Raw genomic sequence first — 17,221 nt, 5'->3', positions numbered from 1 at the left:
AATTTAGATGTTATGCCAAAGTCACAAAAGGCAAGAAAAAGTGAAATGGAAACATTTAAAGAAAAGCATCTCAGTGTACTTCTTCATTCTCCCTGTATGGACCAACTCTCTGACCCATCTTTTTACTCTCCTCCTCCAACATCTGACTACAGACACAGGTGCAAGCACACACACGTACCACACCATTCTATTCATGCACCGCTGAGCCGACAGCAAGAGGCATGAGGGTGGGCATCACAGAAGTCTCCCATCCTGTCTCTCACCAACCCTTCACAAAATCCCCCAACTATTCAAGGTAGTACTTCTCTAAAAGACTAACCCACACTTCAGAATAAAAATGAAAAGAGTCAGAGTAGCAGCAAGACACCTACCCCAAAAGGCAGCACACAGAATCTCAGAGTTAAACCTCTTCTTCTATTTATGAATCTCTGCGGTGTCACTCTGTGGCCTTGTGTTGGTTGGATTCACACTGACCACTGAGCCCTTCTGGGTAGGTTCTTGCTTTATGGCTTCCAGTCTAATTCCAACACAGGAAAATCCTATTGAAACACAGTACACTTGAAATTATTTTCTGTACACACACATACCATGCCTGTCCCCCTCCCCACTATTCCTCAGGTAAATACTCATATGCCATAACTGACACTTTGTCAAGGAGAAGAAATCTGTAAGAGATGTATATGGAAATAGGTCATTGACGATGCAGCTCATTGCAAGTTAGGCAATGCCAGTGGGATGTAAGGTTTCTCTAGCCAAGGCCTGCACCTGTGAACAACCATCATGCCGTGCCTAAGCCATTGAAAGAGCAATGCAACGTGACTGAGTCCTGTTTGTCAGCTGCTTTCTTTCTTTTTTTTTTTTTAAAAAAGATGACCAGTAAGGGGATCTTGACCCTTGACTTGGTGTTGTCGGCACCACACTCTCTGAAGTGAGGGAACCGGCCATCTCTATATGGGATCCGAACCCACGGCCTTGGTGTTACCAACACCATACTCTCCCAAGTAAACCAGGGGACGGCCCCTGATTTCCTGTTGCTACTGTACTTACCCACAGAAGTCACTGTTTTCCCACTAGATGGAGAAATCTACAGGAATCTGGGGTCTATACAAGATCAAAGGAGGAGGAAGATTTGTGTTTCTGGAGTGTGCTACTAGCGGACTGAGTCTGCAACGTAAATTTCAATTTCATTAATACAAATGACATTTTAAACATGAACATAAAAAAACATTTCAATCCACTTCTATACTGCACTACTTCCCAGTACAAAGCCCTCCTGCATCACTCCCTAAAAATGCCCTGCAGGGGGCCTCCACATGGGCCCAGCACTCCCCTGGCAGGTTGCCCCACTTGGAACACTGCAGGAGCCACACCTCCTTCAGAGATGTCGCTCACCTAGGACAGCGATGCTGCGAGCTCCCAATAAAATCTACACTTCAAGCTCTTAGATTTAATGAAATAAATAATCAGAATAAAAACTCCTAAAGGAGGTCTCAAATGTCTTGGTCCCAATTCACCAATTTCTGAATTTGATGTCCTACCCAAAATAGCCCAATTAATCTATGTTGGATATTGGGAAATCTTAATTTAATTTTATTTATTTTAAATTAAGCCTCTTGCCAGAAAGCTACAGAAGCTTTGGCTGCCATTGTTTTAGGTGCATCACCATTAATCCCGTACCACACAGGGGTTCATTAGTGAAAGGTGCAAATGACAAACTAAGGTGTACCCTTTTGATCTTTTAGGATCACTAGTGTTTGGTTACTAATGTAACTTAAGACAAAAAAACATGAAGGAAGTGAAACAAATTGTTAAGTGGAAATGTAATGACAATTAAAAACAAAACAATAAAAGTTAAAAAAAATTAAAATAAATAAAATAAAATCAGTGTGAAAAGAAAAAAAAAACTAAACCCAACACAAAGCTTTCCAGGAGGATCATAAAATTGGTCCATTCAGAAGGTAGAGTTGGGTCCATTAAGTTTTTATTGCAGGATGTTGCATATCTGATGATTCAGTTATATAAAATAAATGTTTTGTTGTAAACATGAAAAATAAAAAAAATAAAAACAAAACAAACAGAAAAGTAAATAAAATTTCCATTTTAGTGAGTAACAGGTTATAGTAAAATACTGTACATTACAGCAAAATGGAGCAAAATTTAAATTATGAATTTAAAGAGGAATGTGAGTGTAGGCAGATATATAAATCTCAGAAGAAAAAAAGAACAAGTCCAATCAAGTGCTTTTGTCCTGTACCATTTCACTCCCTCCATACACACCTGAAAGTCACCATGCCGTAAAGCCCACACCCTCCTCAGCTCCCTGCCTGACACATCTGCCACTTGGCAGGATCCCCTCCCTGTCCTATGAGCCAGTGGCCAACCTAGCCGCTGGCAATCCTATGCCAAGCCTACCCAGGATGCAGCTGACTTGCTCCTGCTCCTCAGGAGAGGATTTTTCTGATTCTTCCTAACAAGAGAACTAAAGTAGGAGTGCGCAGTCAACTAAGTACTTATATTAACAAGATTGGCTGAAGCTGCATGTCAACCTCCCTCAACTGTTAGAGGCATTTAAACCAAGCTTCCTGTGAAGTCAAACCCCTGCTTAATTAAGTACAGGGTGTTCATGGTGTGCTCTGTCACCGAACTTGAGCAAACAATCACCCAGCCAGGCCCTGACAGAGCACCACAGCCAAGCCTTTGAACAAGCACATAGAATTTCCCACAGGAAATTTTAAATTAAAAGCAGGCTCAGACCTTTGTCCTTCTTGCTCAACATCCTGATTTTCTAGGTCTCCCCAAAAAGCATTTGGCTGCTCCTCTAACTCTGAGTGATTGCAAATTTCAAGGAAAGAAATTATTTTGACAGCCTTGGTGAAAAACAAGTAAGAGTAACCAACCAACCAACAACCGCCCCCCCAAAAAGAAGGGAAATAAAAATCCAGCCCTGATTGAAAGAGATTCCTGTACAGGATAACAAGTATGCCCACAAAGGCAAAGTCTGCTTAAATAAATTTTCCTACATTTTATTTATTGGATAAAAAGAATGAAAAAGGCAAATTCCACAAATGATTTCAAGAATTTCATGCCAAATGGGTCTGAGAACAGAGCAATCATTTTACTTAGGATTTTAAAAAATAAACTGAAGAAAGCCGTGCAACTACACTCATCTACAGAAAAGTAAACAATGAACTGGCTAGTTGGAGGGAAATTGACCTAGGGTTAGGGGATTTGTATGCAGATCTGAAACATGTTACTTGGGGATTGGGGAGAAGGGGAAGTGACAGAAGACAGCAGGGTGGGTAGGAAAGGGGTGAGGGTGTTGGAAAGGTCTCTTTTGCAAACTAGCTCCTAGGCAGTGCTGGTCTAACCCCAGGAAAGCAGCCAGCTGTGGTGCGAGACATACCTCATTAGCAGTGAGCTTGTCCTGGGGTGTCTGTGGGGACATGGGGGGTGTCAGCTGGCTGGAGAATGAGGAGGAGGAAGTGGAGGAAGTGGAGGAGGAATGGTTTTGCTGTAACAGATATGGCAAGAGGTGAATGCGACCAGCAAAGCCATTGCTGTCATGATGGCTGGAACGCTTTTGGTCAACTGTACTCTGCAGAAAAAACAGGCACACTTGCCTCGCTCAAGCACTGCTGAAATTGCCTACGATCTGCTGATAACTGCTTTTGTTTAAGGCGCTGTGTGACTTTTCAAACTCTGTTAAATTACCAAGGAAAAACCAAAAAAAATAGCCTGAATTGCTCACGCTTCCTTGCCAAACATCTAAGTTGAGCCAACAGAATTCAAAGTTTGGTAGCTGCATGACTGAAGCACTGAGAGTTTAATCGGTTTATCTATCACACTAACTTCTGTGACCAAAACCACTACTCTTTTTCTTTTCTTTCTGTCTAGAGCTCTGGAAAGTACCCTGTGGCTTCTTTGAATCCCAGTCTTTTCCATGTTCTTACTTTCCATCTGAATGCATTGCCATGGCATGAAATACACTCCGGGCAAAGGCCAAAACACTAGCTGGTGCCCTGTTCTACTGAAATAAGAACCGTATCTTTTAATGAAGCGTAAGATAAGAAATGAACAGACAGTCATAAAACTTAGCAATCCAGACTAAGCACATCTGGGTGGCATACATTTAATTATTCAACAAGTGAGGAGACTAGCATTTTGGAACACAGAAGAGAGACTAATGCTCTCCGAGTCTGCGGGGCTGTGACGAGTCTTGTCCTGTCTGCCCATCTACTCCTGATGTAGCACTGCAGATGCTCACAGCTGAGCACTCCCAGCAGGGCCACTGTGGCCACTCTGCCACAGCCTTCATGCCTGCTTCCACCCTCACATGGCTGTTTAAGGATGCCCTGTGGCTCGTCTACCACTCAGACAGAGACCGTGAGACTCAGCGTGGTGCTTGCGTGAGGGCTGCCGCAGACATGCAGAGGAGCAGCAATGTGGGGTGGAAGACTTGGCGCTACCTTCTGGGCATGCAGCACACACCTGCCTCCCTGTCCCTGGGCACTCGCCCCTCGGCTCCTGTTAACACGAAAACAGATGGTGATGTAGACACAGCATGAGTGAGTGAATGAGCAAGTGGGTTAATGACTACAGGAGAAGCTCAGCCTCTGACAACAGAGAAAAGACAAAGGTACCTGGCGGACGATCAGAGTGCCCTCCTTGGATGGGGTCATGGCCAGTTCACTCTCTACATTGTCATGGACGATCATGGTTTTCACAGGCTCCGTTTTCATTGCTCCAATTCAGAGATGACCTATGGAGACAAAATCCAGAAGTAAAGGACCCTAATCCATGAGCTGAGAATATCGTTTAGACTTTTCACCTTAACGAAGTCATGAGATGAGGCTACAGGTATAAAGATTTCTCAAGGAAAGCAAGTGCTCAGCTTTTTCCCTTCAACAAATAATTGCCTTCCAGTGCAGTCTGTTTTTGAGCAAAAAGAATAAATGTTTATGGTTAATTCAAGTAGTTATACCAAAGTGAAATATCCTTTTAGCATATTCTCAAAGCAAAGGGAAAAAGTAAAGCAAGCAGTGGGCTGCTGAGGAAGACACTGATATGCACACACACAAATGAAGAGAAGGGGACAACACAAGGACTGTCTGCTGCTGAATATGTGACAACTAAATCGTAAATGCTTGTGGAGTCAAGTGACAGGCTTAGAGAAAACGTTCTGGCTCCCAGTGGAAAGAAGGCTCAGTGGGTTACACCCTCTCTAAGATACGCCCTGGACTGACGTTGCTCTGGTGTCCTCGGGTCCAGAGGTGGACTCACCAGCCCCTTCCTGTTCCACAGCTTCGTCCTCCTCGTCTGTCATCCCCGACTCCTCACTGGACGAGGAGTAATCCGTCATGCTCTGAGGTGGCCGCACATCTTCCACTGCTCGAAGCTCTTTGGCCAGTGCAGTCAAATCCTAGTGCATGAATAGAGAAAAGAGAGTAAGGCAAAAAAGGAAAAAAGGAAGATGGGAAGGAAACAGGAAAGAATGACGAGTTCTTTATTTTAACTATCAACAAATAGCCACAATATCAGTTTTATAAAACGGTTTGGTAGAGTACTTTCAAGTTTCATAGGAAGGTCAGTTTTTGATAGAAAAGACCAAAAAAGTCAAAAATGTTGTATATAGATCAAATCCCACAACAGTAAAAAACATAACAGTCTGCTTATGATGAGCATTTTTTCAAATGTAAGGTAAAATTCTAGAACAACAATTGTATAGAGACAGATGCTTGGGCTTTGTTGGAAAGACACCTGTCTATATGACAAAGTCTTCTTTTAAGGGAACTATGTAGAAAGCAAGCTTCTAGCTAAATATGCCTAATTTAAAGTATTTATTTTTTCTCAAACTTTCATTAGAAATTTCAAACCTACAGAAAAGAGAAAGAACAGTGAAGTGAGCCTCACCAACTGTACACAACCTGCCATATGCATAAAAAAAGTTCATGACATATAAAGAAAGTGGTGACCCCGTGTACACTGCGGGCAGAAGGCAAGGTGGGCTTCCCTACTGCTCCCTTTGAGCCTTATCCACGTCTCCACACCAGTGCCAATGAACGTCAACATCAGACAGAAAAGAATCCACAGCAGAATTTACGTTAAAAGGTTCCATTTCCCTTTACTCTTCGATACTGAGATACTTTAAGACTCAGTCAATTCACAGAACATAATTTTCAAGAGTGACTATTACTTATACTCCACATTTTCATATAAAAGTCCAAATTTAAAACTAATGGCTTTTTAAAAAGCAGGCTATGTAGATATTTTTCTCTTTTAATTTTAGAAGTTCCAACTGCTAAGACTTAAAGTTGCTCAGTGTAAGTATTTTCTAAATAACCTATAATTAGGTTACAAAGTTCAGACACATGTTTGAATACAAGAATAAGAACAGGCCTACAAATATCTCCCTTATTTTTCTGAAATTTTCTATGCTATACAAGTGCAAAGGTGTTTACCACCTTAACCCAGCAACCCAAAGTGGCAGTGGCAGTGGTGGCATAATCAGGGCTGCACATACCCTGGGGTGTAAGGCAACACGAGACACCCCCATTTCCTGTGAGGGGATCTTGCTGAGAAGGTTTCCCTTAATACTAACTGAGCCTTCCCAGTTCACAGGAAACAAGCTAAATGACACTACAGAGAAGTACTCAGACAAATGTAGAGGGTAGAACATTTTACAACAGGCCCAGCCTCTTCAGCAAGTCAGCCTCATGAAAACAAACGGGGGGGGGGGGGGTGTTGTGAGTGGGAGGTTCTAGATTAAAAGAGACTGATTGGCCAAACAACCAAATACATTGCTTTTTCCTGTACTGGATATTAGCTTAAACAAAACAGCAAGGTCTCATTACGGACGTTGTATTAAGGAAATATTCTTATTTATTGAGGTATGATAATATTTTGAGTGTGTTGGAAAATGTTTTCAAATTTTAGAGATATGTAATGTTATATTAAAGAATGGAAAGTCACAAAGTCTATAATCTATTTTTAAACACTTCAGCATATAAAAACAAAAAATAAAAATTTCTCTGCACTATAGCCTTAAATTAAGCCTCATTAATCACATACTTCTAATAAATACACTGGGAGACTGTTGAGACATGAACTCAATTCTGAAAATCATTAACAGGTACACTAACCACTCTGGCTCATTTAATTACAAGTAAGGGTTTAATTATTTTTTAAACAGTTTTTTGTAAGCATAGTCAACCTGAGTCCGATTATCGAACATGGTTTTTACATCTGGATCAAAAAAGTGCATTACTGATTCAAGTCCCTAGAGGTCACTCTAATAATTTAAACATATTCGTGTACAGAATCAAAGCTATAAAGCCCTTTAACAAGAATACTCAAAAATTCCACATAGATGGAGCTACTACTATACGTTCTGACAATATTTTTAAAAGAACAAATAATTGATTCTAATATATTCTTCAAGTTAAAAAGGACAGCAAACATATGCAGAAGCATTTTACTCATGATGAAAAGATCTAAGCACAACAAAGTGGCCCAGACTGCCCTGAAACCAGAGTATTCTTTAGAGATGAGAACAAAGCTGATGCAAACAGACAAAAAAGACGGCATCTAAACACTGTCCTGCATAATTTGCACCCACAATAGGGTGCCCATGTCTTCCTCACTGAGAAAGTAAGTATGGATAAAAAGTGTGCGATTTGTAAACAAAGCCCGCGTCCCTCGGAAGTCAGTGTCTCAGCAAAGGCCCACCGGCAGGTCCCTCTTACTCTGTAGTCATAGGTGGCATCTGGGTTCTCGTCACAGGCAATGACCTCAGGAGCCATCCAGAAGGGGGTGCTTCTGAATGTATTTCTCTGCCCAACTGTCCTGTCTAGCTGAGCGCTCACACCAAAATCAACTGCAGGAGAAAGAGAAAGAAAAGTGGAATGCAATTAATTAACAAACCAGATATAAAAGAAAAAAATGTGAGGAGGAGGTGTCTTCATAGTAAACGGAAACAGCAGTGCTTCATGAATATGTGATTCTCCTCAAGGCAGGCAACACAGGAAAGGAGTGCCCCTTCCAGAGCAGAGCCACCAAGACTGCAAAACCCTCTACCAGTCTGGAAGCTCCTGGGAGGCCTGGACCCAGCTGCCTCCCTGAGCTCCCCAAACAGTGACCAGCAGCAGAAGGCCTTTTCAATGAATGGAGATCTTCAGTGCTCTCAGAGAACACACCTGCCACAAACAAGATCAAGTCCTAAAAAGCCTGTAGTTCAGGAGAACTGACTGAGACCCGCTGGACTTGGCTACTTAAGCAGCCTATTAACCATACAAAGAAACCCACAAAGGTTTTCTGGGAGAGAACATGGTACTACGTTAAATAAACAGAATCATGCTAAATTGCAAATACACAAAGAGTACCCCAGAAGCAATTGGAACTTCTGCCGATTTTTCAGAACTTCTACACCCAACCAAATTTAATGGTGGTGGTGGTCTTGAGGAAAGTTCAAGGATGGGCAGCAGAGTTGTCAGGAAACCCACGATCTCTAACGGAATGTTTGCCAGTTCAGTACCTGCCAACATCAGCACTGCACACACTGGCATTACCCCAGCAGAAAATTACAAAGGTGGAAGAGGTCAGGCAAAAGGACTCGTGAACTGCTGAGATGATTCACAGGGGTCACAGACTCTGTTTCTGTGCATAGAACATGCGCAGCACACAACCTGCTGGGGGTGAGCTCATTGAATGGTCCTCTTGAGACAGAGATGCACAGGCCATGCAGTCAGCCGATAAAACCTAAGCAAGCTTACCAGCAACATGGATGACAACAGCAACCAATCGCTAAGTGATGACAGGGACTATCACAGGACCAGCACCGTGAGGTCAGTGCAGGGAACACACTGAGTCGTTAGGTATGAGAACAACTTTAGTGCTTTGGAAGTTTCCAACTGGGCAGACTATTCCTCCACAAATGACCAATCAATGCAGACAGTATGTAAGAAGGAAATGATGAAGATTTTATGTTTAAAGTACAATTACTATACCTAAGGTTTTTGAAAGAAAGATGGACCAGATCCTTTTAAGAACAAGTATAAAGAAATATTTTGTGTGTGATGGCTTACTGGAAAAAAAATAAACGCTAATTCTGTTTAAAATTTTGTTTTTTTATTTTAACTTCTCAATATACATTGTAGTTCAAATTCATGACCCCCTTTGACCATAATTCTGTTTAAAATTTTGACAGAATCATTACATGAAAGTGAAATGGGAACAAAACTCAGCTAAGGGAAATGGGAAATACAAAATAACCATCATAAAATCATCTTTGGGAAGACACAATGGGCTGCAATGACCTACCCACACAGAAATTTATCGAGCACCTACTGAACTCAAGGCACTACACTAGTAGTGTAGTGCTGGATAAGAATTCTGGTCAGTGCACTTCTAGAAGTTATATTCTGTTAAAGGAGACAGAAATACAAGTCAATAAATAACCATATAATGGTAAGTTGTGAACGATTCTACGTAAGAAACAAGCAGGGGTTCCAAGACAGATCAGAGGGTCAGAGAAGGCCCCCGAAAATGACGAAAAAACTGGAACTTCAAAACAGGCCAAGTGTTCCCCAATGGGGAACAGTACATACAAAGGCCCTGAAGCAAGTTCCAAGAAGTTAAAAAAAAAAAAAAAAGACATGACAAAGACAGGAAGAGGGACACAAAATGAGGTAGGAAAGTCAACAGGGGCCAGATCCTATCTGGCTTTTTATGGGCCAGGGTATGAACTGTAGATTTTATCCAAAGTAAAATAAAAAGCCAGTAAGTGTTGTTAAGCAGGAAAGTGATATCGTCTGATTTTTAAAATCAGTCTGGCGGCTATACAGAGAACAGAGCAACAGACAGAAGCACGGGAGAAGGGAAGTTGGAGCCAGGCTAAGCAATTAGCCCACTTCCCACATTCCTGCGTGGAGTAGAAATAGAAAAGGTGGGTGCACTGAGTGTCAATGGTTTGTGCCAGGGCAAGTATGAGATCATGCTGCAAGTCTGTCACATACCAAGTTTCACCTCTGCATTCTCGGTCAGCAGTACATTCTGGCCCTTGATATCCCGGAGAATCACATGATGAATGTGAGGATGTGTCAGTCCCTGAATAGGAAAGACAGATCTAAACTTTAGTTCTTTGTTGCTGTAAGGGTAAACAGCCAGGAACACACCTTTTATAACAGAGTGCATACATGGGCCAAAAGTTTCTGTGAATTCACATTTAGAACATAAAATTTATTCTTAGTACATTCCCAGCGAGACATCACCAATATTAACCACGCACAATGAAAGAAGCCCCCCCACCCCAACTCCCCATAATTCCAACAGGGTTAGGTTCCCCGTGTGAGCAACATTACCACTTTCTAGCTGTGCCTTATGACACTTTAGATTACCACCTGCAGTTCCTCTGCTATAATTTGTGCTATTTCTACACAGGGTGGTTCCTTTCCCACGCTAAACATCTATCTTTCAGTGGGTGACCCCGTGGGCATATTTGAATTAGACACATCTCAGGGGGAAAGCAAAGGGCTAGAGAGGGGTTTAAAATCTGCCTCTGCAACACTGGCTAGTCTTCCCACTGCATAGCGACAAACTGCTAAGTGCTGATCAATCCCGCCTCCACCAAAGCGTAAAAGGATTCTGCTGTCAAAAGAGCCTTGTGTTCAAATAAACTATCTTTCTTTCCCAAGGAAACAAACCCTACTGGGCATATAGCACGTTGTGATGACCTTCTATCTGGAATGAGGCCCAAGAGCCTGTCTCTCCTGAGAGGTGGTGGAAGAAGAAAAACACATGTTGCATCCAAATATGGTCCAAAAGACAGCAATTCCTCATTTTCACAACTCATTTACTTGTTCTATTCTTAGCTAGAGAAGCCAAATCTATAGCGTGCCTCCTTAAGACACAGCAACCTGCTTACTCTGAAATGTCTCAATCCAAAAAGGGCAGATTAGAAGGAAGGGTTTATTTGATTTTCCTGCTTAACTTTTCTTGTGGAGTTTTACTGTTGTTATCATTACTTTGTAGGATATGAGTTAAATACAGTAGCTGCTCTACAACACTAATTTTTCTAACACAGGAGGTTTCTGATATTCATTTACTAGTCTGCCTGTAAAAGAGTAGAGCTTATTGGATGGCTATTTTTCACAACACAGGACATGCAGTGTTATACCACAAAGCACTGACTAGGGGGAAAAGCACTAAAAACACACGGTGCTGTAGTTAGGAAGTGCTACAGTTGAGAAGAAGGTCCTTCCTTTCAGCATGGCATAAGTTCAAACAGCAAAAGAAAAGACAAAAAAATGGACCTTCCCTAATTCTTTTGTCATTCCTACTTCTATTACTTCATTTCATTTTTGTTCTCTAACTTGCACAAACCTTCTTACACTTTTACAGGATTATCTTAGCAACAAACATGAGCACCCACATCTTCTCAAACAAATGTGGCCCACATGCAGTGTTGCTCATTACCAGCAGTAAATGTATGAAACGATGTCAATTTCCCTGTCCATACTTCTAAAGGATCACTACAGAAACCCTCTTAAGTGTGTCTAACAGCTCTACAACAATGTTAGCTCGAGTTATGATTATTCTAAAAGGTGCATACGTTTTCCTGTAAGAAGTGCCTGGTAGTGTGTGTGTGCTCCACTACTCCCATGCCAGAAGTTAGGCCACAATTATGCCTCCTTAGCAGGAATGTCAAGTCCAAATACTCAGTAAATACCTCATCCTAGGACAAAAGAGTCAATGCTGAAAAGCTCAAGAATTGTTTCCTGGAACTCTTTCATTTGTAGACAGAGCAAAGGAGCAGTCAAGACTGTCTCCCACTATTGGTTGTGGCAAGCTCTAAGTTCCCGTACTCAATATGAAATGTTGGCTTCTACCACAACGAGAAAACTGCTCTGTAGAATGTGAACAGGGAAGTGCGCCGGAAGGAACAGGCTGGCTTTGCTGGTAAACCTTTTGGTCCAGAGGATTTCAGTGTCCTGGCCCAAGACAGCATTTCTACTGATCTGAGGCTTACGTGCTCACAACCCTCACCCTTTTGAGGATCTTAACATAGTGTCTAAATCTAACATCTACTGAGAAATGAGCAAAGGTTTTACTGCTACCGAAAGAGCCACCCACAACTGTTTTTGATGCCCCAGGTAATCCTCGTGGGGGCGGCTGCCTTCCCTTCCTGTGAGACCTCACTTCCATCTTACCATCTTGCTTTCCCTTTACCAAAACCAACTCTTAGTAACTCCAATAATAAACACACACTAGTGAAAAATACTTAACTCTCTCTGAGGCATCTGTTTGTTTCTAGTTAATTTAATCTTTAGTTATAGGAAAAAGTCCCATTTTACATGAAACGTAGGTGAAGGAAGCTCTTGATCCAGATGCTACTGAGGTGGAAAAGATTTGCTGCATCTCAAAAAGATTTGCTACATCTCAAAAAGATGTCCATTCACCTACCATACTCAAGTTGACTCAGGGCCTCAACCACCCAGGCTTCTTATAAATCTTGCCCAACATCAATGATAGCAAAAGGTTTAAATATACATATTGCATATGATATTAATAATAAGTTAATAATCCTTGCCTGGGTATACAAAAACATGGAAATTATCTTTAATGCCTTTGAAAGCCGAAATCCATTTAAAATCTAGGACATTATGTTAAAAAGCTAGTTCTCTTCATGAAAAATCAGATACTGAAATTATATACAAGAAAAGCATGTGTGTGTGTGTGTGTGTGTGTGTGTCTGTGTGTGTGTGTTAAAACAGAATAATGACAACTAATAGTTACTGAGAGCTAGCTCTGTACCCTCATTACATTAAATGATTCGTGTACACTAAGCTCACTTAACTCTTCTGACAACAGTAATTTCACAGGAGTAGTATCTAAAATGTGATGAGAAAAATAAGTCCTAAGAAAAAGGTAAACACTACAGGGTGGGCAGCAGATAAGTGGCAGAGGCAGGACTCACACCTAAGTCTGGCTTAATAAAGTGCGGAACCTCTTAACCACTGTTCTATCCTGCCTGCCAGGCTGTTTTAGTTACTAACATGATAAATACATGTGCCCATTTACTGAATTCTTCCTTTGTAGTAGTACAGGGAAGGATGCTTAGTTTCCCACTTTCAGGCTCTGCTTCCAATAATAAGCATAAAAGATGAGAACCTGATATTTTAATAATGATGCTTGCGTGTGATTATAAAAAGATGTTCTCCCACCACCCTATACCCCGCCCCACAACTAGTCTTTTAAAGGGAAGTGTCTCTTTAAAATATCTAAATAAAAAGAAATTAAACATTTCTCTAGGAATTCTAGATGGCAATTTTAAAACCCGCAGCCCTCTATGAGTTTTAAATATAAAAAGTGGGGTAACTTTACCTATAAATAAAAAATAAAATGACTCACAAGATTTTTTATATTAGTGAGAGAAGCATAAGAATTGGACTTCAGTTTAATTCCGTAGTCTTTATTTATAAAATGTGCTAGGTAAATAAAATGCAATCAAGCAATTTAAGTGTGTAATTTCGGGCTGAAGTAGAAAGAAAAACTGTGATGGCAGAACAAAAGAAACAGAACAACCGGAAACTCACATGCACCTTTGAAATACGAAACCCGAAAAACGTTCCGCCTGAACTGTCAGGATGGCTTCACTACTGAAAGGAACTATTTATTAGAAAGGCGCTAAAACAGCAGTTCAGAAACTTACTCTAGGATAGTTAGCTAGCTTTTCAATTGGCTGTCAACAACATTAAACATTAAAACTTTTCTTCATAAACACTGCAACAGATTCTAACACCTAATGCGAAAGTCCAGAAGTTAATTTTGAAAATCAGTATTTGGCACCATTAGTATTGATTTATAAGCTTATACACAGGATTCCTATTAAAACAGTAGTTAGAGATTATTTCTCTTCCCCTCTACTCTTTTACACTTTTTAATTCCAAAGAAAAGTTGTCATTAGGTATGTCATGATGACCTGGAAGATAAATTCATGGAAACACAGAAAAAGTATTCTTGTTCAAATCTACCTTTAGATATCCACCAGAGTCAAACCATGATGTAGCTTAACAACTTGCCTAGCTACACAGAGCCCACAACTGTCAAAAAGAAAATATCTGTACAGGTGTAACTGATGCACAGAAATACTGGGGGTAGGAAAATGAAAACGGAAGCACAAAACACAGGCAGGCACAGTGCAGCTGTGCACTCTCCTTACCCTCAGGATCTCCCTGGAGATGGGTGCGATCCAGTCTTCTCTGAACGTGTGCCCCCTGGTGTTCTTCACAAAGTCTGTGGTCGATCCCATTCCACAGAACTCCATAACAAGCTACAGGGAGACAAGACACGTTGTGACTAACACATCCCAGATTTCAGTGTACATCCAAGAAAAGTTAGGAAAAAACAGTCTAATCCCCCACCTTCCCCTTTCCTAAAGGCCTGGGCATGTGATCATTTGGGAGGCATCCAAATTACTGAAGCTCATTTCCCAGTCCATTGTATTCACAGTGCACATTTGGCCCAGGAGATTCAGAGTGTCTGAAGTTCTGCAGAAGCTCCCAGTGCGGCGGTTCCTGAGTGCTCGCGCTCTTTCACAAGCAGACGGGCAAGGGAGGACCATGTGTACCTCGTCACTGCCCGATAATGAGAAATCTGACTCAAATACACCCTACCATTCTTTCTGACTTTGCCTCAGGGATGTTCTATTTTTCACATATTATGATCCTCAAACTATTATACATTGACTGGGTTTAACGCAAAAGAAAGAACGCTATTTGTAAGCAGTTACGCATTTTTTAAAATGCAATATTGACAATATCTAAATGTTTGAACAATATGATCACGACTCAGTGAGGGTACTTCAAAACTTCATGGAAAAACAGACTTAAAAAATAATATGAATCTTTCCACGAACTTTTTGAAGCATCGTTGTATTTATAAATTACCTAGAAAATGAACTGAATTGAACTATTCTAAAATTTTAACTATGATTGGATTTGGGCAATAGAAATAAGGGTAACTTTTTTTCCCTTCTACTTTCTCAATTTTGCAAACATTTTCTGGAAGGGCCTTTAAAAGAAAACCATTAGAAAAGTATCTATCTTCCTGCTTTATAAATCCAATACATTGAGCATAACTAATGTAATAACCACAGATCTGACAGTATCTAAGTGTCATCACCTCGAATATAAATATGTTCAAAAAACCATAAGGTTGAACATGTCAATTCCAGAAATTTCCCCGGAATATACTATTTTTAATTAACTAGTATTATTAATATTATTAACAAATTACTGACAGAAGTCTGTTTTCTTAATAACATCTATCTCTCACTTCCAGGTAGTAGAGAAAAATTAAATTTACTGAGCTTTCATATTAATTAGTTCCCATAAATAATGTTTTTATTGTATTGCTTTCCAGTTCCTAATTACCTTACAGTTAGGTCATATTCCTTCTACAAGATGCCATTTTATTCCTGAAACATTAAGTTAACCTTTTATCCATGCAACGCAAAATCAACATTAAAATAAACATTTGATGTATTTTCAACTGAGAGATAAAGGCCAAGGAAGCCTTTAGAATCTACCAGCTACTGACCCCTCTTTGCTTTTCTCTCCCACCACTTAGAAAGTCCTTATAGTGCAACCCCAGAGGAAAGCCCAAAAAATGCTCAGAAAATACCCACCTACCCAGAGTTGGTCATCATGTTCTGGGGGGCTCTTTTTAATGAAAGCACCATAAGATGTTGCAATATTCCTATGATGAGAATATTTCTTCAGCATATTTATCTCCAGTTTGATTTCTTCCTCACTCTTCATCCTTAAGAAAAAATAAAAATAAAATGTGTGGCTTTTGAATGACATGCATGAATTCACTTTCCACACACACACACACACACAATAACACGAGGAATACAAGTCCCCAGTCCCTCCAGGAGCAGGAGGATATACATGGTCACTTTATCCTCGTGCCAAGATCTGGAGACTTTAAGGGGACTCATGGCTATGCAAGAACTACATGAAATATAAAAGGTGAAGATGAATGTGGGAGGCAGCACAGAGAGTGCAGCAAGCAGAGGGCGCAGCCCAGCTCCACTCCCCCACTGTGACCTTGGGCAATTCACTCCACTTCCTTCAGCCTCAATGTGCTCATCTGTAAAAGTGGGACAAAAAAATGGAATTGACTGATACTCACACTTCAACTAATTACTAGGAAAGGCTGTTTCCTTTCTAGAAAACATTTGCAAATACAAATTATCTGGCCCACTGAAGGCCAGAAAAGGTTTACGTCGAACAACCCCACAGCTCTGCGCGGCCATGGACACATTACTAAATACAGGAATACAGGCCAGCAGTGCTGCTCTGAGATGGCACTTAGTGAGAATCCACTAACCCAAAGAGGTTAAGGGGAGTCCAACAGACCCCAGTAACAAAACATCACTCAGCAGGTTATTTCAGACTCAGCTCCTCCCCTAGCCATTTCCTTTATTAAAATAAGACGAGCAGAGGAAGAAACACAGTTTGTGTGAGGGGCGGATGGGGGGTCAGTTAAGGAAGGAGATGGTGACACAGGTCTGCTGAAATGACGAGGGCTGACCAGTCTCCACCTTTCTTTCACACACACCCAGGAAAGAAACCACCAGCCAGCAACGGCATTCCATTCCTTGTGGCACACGCATGACAAACTGCCTGCAAAGAGTCTGGTTAAAGAAGATTTCCAGGTAGCATGAGAATGAGAGGAAAGCAGGATTAAACTGAGAAAGAAGAGAGGATGTCCAGGAAAAGAGAAAATCAACATTGGTTAGAAAAGCAAAGTGTAAGATCTCTGAGAAAAATCTGATGACTCAGATGCTGCCTGAGTGCCTACATCACCGGGTGTGTGAGACCCATGCTTTGTGCAACAGGGAGGTTCTCACTGAAGTAGCACAGGTCACACCTCTCAAACTGGCCCTGGGCCCACAACCCCAGAGGGAGCAAGACAAAAGTTTAGAATAGAGGAGTTAGCCCTATAAGAATTCAAAATGAGACTTCTGATCAAGATGGCAGAATAGATGGTCCCCAGCATCACCCTCTCACAGTCCACCAATTTACAACTATTAAGAAGCAATGACTGCCAACCTGGGACCGTGAGAGCTCAGGGGAAGAGGAGGAGAGACCACGAAGGTGGCAGAAGCCACGATGAGAGAAAGAAAGGACTGCGCCGAACATTATGAGGCAGGCCCTGG

At 41.2% G+C, this 17,221-nt stretch overlaps 1 pseudogene; it reads right to left on the bottom strand.

Annotated features, from left to right (window-relative positions):
• Window positions 1-15,815, bottom strand: part of LOC134362650 (mitogen-activated protein kinase kinase kinase kinase 4-like) — a 33,665-nt pseudogene extending 17,850 nt beyond the window's left edge.
• Window positions 15,816-17,221: the final 1,406 nt, after the last annotated feature.

This window comes from Cynocephalus volans, chromosome 14 (genome assembly GCF_027409185.1).
Source record: "Cynocephalus volans isolate mCynVol1 chromosome 14, mCynVol1.pri, whole genome shotgun sequence".
NCBI lineage: Eukaryota > Metazoa > Chordata > Mammalia > Dermoptera > Cynocephalidae > Cynocephalus > Cynocephalus volans.
The sequence above is the reverse complement of the archived record's forward strand: the minus strand, read 5'-3'. Positions and strand labels throughout refer to the sequence as shown.